At 46.1% G+C, this 3,496-nt stretch overlaps 1 non-coding gene across 1 annotated transcript; it reads left to right on the forward strand.

Moving 5' to 3' along the window:
• The first annotated feature begins 3,006 nt into the window (after positions 1–3,006).
• On the forward strand, positions 3,007–3,113 carry LOC125996687 (U6 spliceosomal RNA). The gene has a single exon (XR_007491368.1). It is a non-coding gene; the product is annotated as a U6 spliceosomal RNA (small nuclear RNA).
• The last annotated feature ends 383 nt before the right edge of the window (positions 3,114–3,496 follow it).

Here is a 3,496-nt window from a genome sequence, read left to right on the forward strand (position 1 = left end):
CAATTGAGTTATGTATCACTGAGACATGTTTCTGGAATGATATATAATTTAGTGTCAGTTCTAGTCTATTTCTAATTGTTTTGGGGGTTCATACCCAGAAGTGCACAGGACTTACTCCTAGCTCTCTTCAGAAAAGCAAAAGCTCTAAAAGCACTAAAGCTCATGGATACAGTGGACTTCAGGCTAAAAATTCTGGGGGCCCTTGAGAGGGGAATAGGCTGAGTCCCTGCCTACTGAAACCTTACCAGCCACACTCACACCCCACAGATGCCATGCAAAGGGCCTAGTTTCACTGCTTCTCAACTAATCTCTTTAGAGATGCAAAGTCAATGAAAATTCCAGGTATACCATTTTCAGGCTAAGAACTCTGAGGTCTTCTCAGAGAGTGAGAGTGCATACCCCCATTCTCCATATTGCCGGAAACCCAGGTAGCCAGACCCACATTCCACAGCCATTGTCTCACAGCTTCATGACTAATCTTAGAAGAGATGCAGACTGGGGCCAGAGTAATAGCACTGCGGTGTTTGCCTTGCAAGTAGCCGACCCAGAACCTAAGGTGGTTGTTTCGAATCCCTCCCATATGGTCCCCCATGCCTGCCAGGAGCAATTTATGAGCAGACAGCCAGGAGTAACCCCTGAGCACTGCCGGGTGTGGCGCCCCCCTCCCCCCCCCAAAAAAAAAAAGAAGAGATGCAGACTAAACCAAGTCACTGAAACTCACTGGTCTAGTTCTACAGAGCCTGTAGTTCCTGTAAGGTAAGGCCACATATTCGGCCATGCAACACCTTCAAATTCCTCGATGCTGACAGCCCAGTATAAGCACAGTCAATTAGAGGGGAAGGTAGCATAGAAGTCGACTAAACTTGGGGCTGGAGAAATAGCATGGAGGTAAGGCATTTGCCTTGCATGCAGAAGGTCGGTGGTTCGAATCCTGGCATCCCATATGGTCCCCTGAGCCTGCGATTTCTGAGCATAGATCCAGGAGTAACCCCTGAGCGCTGCCAGATGTGACCCAAAACCAAAAAAAAAAAACCAAACAAACAAACAAAAAAAGAAGTCAACTAAACTCAACAAACAAACAAACAAAACAACAACAAAAAAAAAAACAAGGCTCTCTGGAGCGACAGTGCAGTGGTAGGGCATTTGCCTTGCATGCGGCTGACCCAGGACAAAATGAGGTTCGATCTACAGTGTCCCAGATGGTCCCCCAAGGTATGAGCTATTTCAGAATGCTTAGCCAGGAGTAACCGCTGAGCATTACTGGATGTGGCCCCAACCCCCCCCAAACAACCAAGGCTCAATAACAACAAACAGTTCAGTAAACTCTCAGACAATGACTTTAATAGTCCCATTGTACAATATAACAATTTTTACAAATTTTCTTTTACCAAAGTTCGTTCTTTTTATCTTTTTTGGTCATACCATTTGACATTCAGGGGTTACTCCTGGCTATGAGCTCAGAAATCACTTCTGACTTGGGGGACCATATGTGACACTGTGGGATCAAACTGTGGTCCGTCCTGGGGGATAGAAATGCAGTCCATCCTGGGTTACAGCCCCCACTTCCTTGGGGTCTGTTTGATTTAAGGGTCAGAGTTCATTCCTGATGGTTGTCCTATTGAACTACAGCGTACTTGGTGGCCAGGTGCTGGGGATGGACTCCATCAGTCCACATGCCAGGCAGTGTCCAGCCCTTTGAGCCATTTTTGCAACACCCAAGGAGGACATTACTTAACTAGGGAAATAAGTATTGTGACTTTGAGAGAGTGCTGAGTTCTGTTTGAAGTTATAATATATTCAAAGTAAAACCAGCCGGCAAGTCTGGGGCTTTTATTTTCCCCCTCCGCACCTGTTCAACCACAAAAGTGTCATGGTAGAGCTAGCTGGGGTTTGCTATAGGTGCTGAGAAAATATCAAGTAGAAAAGAAGTTGAGTCTCTGTACCAAAATTACTTCAGGGGTTGGAGCGATAGCACAGCAGGTAGGAAGTTTACCTTACACACAGTCGACCCAGGTTCAATCTCCGGCATCCCATATGGTACCCCTGAGCCCGCCAGGACACTGATTCCTGAGCACAGAGCCAGTAGCAATACCTGAGCACCACTGGGTGTGGCCCAGAAAACAAAAAACAGGGGGCCGGGTAGGTGGCGCTGGAGGTAAGGTGTCTGCCTTGCAAGCGCTAGCCAAGGAACGGACCGCGGTTCGATCCCCCGGCGTCCCATATGGTCCCCCCAAGCCAGGGGCGATTTCTGAACACATAGCCAGGAGTAACCCCTGAGCGTCAAACGGGTGTGGCCCAAAACCCCCCCAAAAAAAAAAAAGAAAACAAAAAACAAGAACAAAATTATTTTAGGATTACTCGTAGAGTTCAGACAGAAAGGTGAAGTTTACAATGTCCAGTTATTAAGGATGGGGCCTCTAGTGAATGTAAATTGTGATGAAAATGTCCACGAACAAGTCTGTACAACTCCAACATTTAATGTTAGAAAGACAGCAATAAAGATCAAGAATGATCAGAGAGGGCTTGGAGCAACAGGACAGCAGTAGGGCATTTGCCTTGTAGGCATGTTCAATCCCTGGCACCCAATATGGTCTCATGAGTCCACCAAGAGTGATCTCTGGGGCTGGAGAGGTGGCACTAGAGGTAAGGTGTCTGCCTTGTAAGCACTAGCATAGGACAGACCTCGGTTCGATCCCATATGGGCCCCCCAAGCCAGGAGCGATTTCTGAGCCCATAGCCAGGAGTAACCCCTGAGTGTCAAACGGGTGTGGCCCAAAAAGCAAAAAAAAAAAAAAGAAAAAAAACTTACAAAAGTTCTTCCCAAAGCAAAGTTGTATCTTGATCCAGGGACAAATTCCTGTTAAAATTCTTTGAATATGACTGCAATAAAGGCTCAGCTCTTTCAGTTAAATTTAAAAAAAACTAATATTAAAATACATATAATATTTTGTTTCTTTCATTCCCATTCCTAAAGCTCCCTTAAATGGCAATAAAGGAATAAAATTGGTGCTCGCTTCGGCAGCACATATACTAAAATTGGAACGATACAGAGAAGATTAGCATGGCCCCTGCGCAAGGATGACACGCAAATTCGTGAAGGAATAAAATTGGCTTTCAGAGAGAGAAAGAATAGGAATCATAGTCCCACATGCACTGGGCAACACCCACTCATCTAGCTCAGAGATAGGAGTAGCCTTGGAATCCCCATATCATTGGTTGTGACTTCAAACTCAACCAACCAAACAAATAAGCAAAACTCCAAACCAAAGACGCTATCGCTGGAAGCAAGCAGATCCAGACTACAGGAACCCTCACAGAGAATTCTGGTGGTCTTTTCTTTTTTTTTTTTTTTTGGTTTTTGGGCCACACCCGGCGGTGCTCAGGGGTTACTCCTGGCTGTCTGCTCAGAAATAGCTCCTGGCAGGCATGGGGGACCATATGGGACACCGGGATTCGAACCAACCACCTTTGGTCCTGGATTGGCTGCTTGCAAGGC

The sequence above is a fragment of the Suncus etruscus genome, chromosome 18, assembly GCF_024139225.1.
Source record: "Suncus etruscus isolate mSunEtr1 chromosome 18, mSunEtr1.pri.cur, whole genome shotgun sequence".
Classification (NCBI taxonomy): Eukaryota; Metazoa; Chordata; class Mammalia; order Eulipotyphla; family Soricidae; genus Suncus; species Suncus etruscus.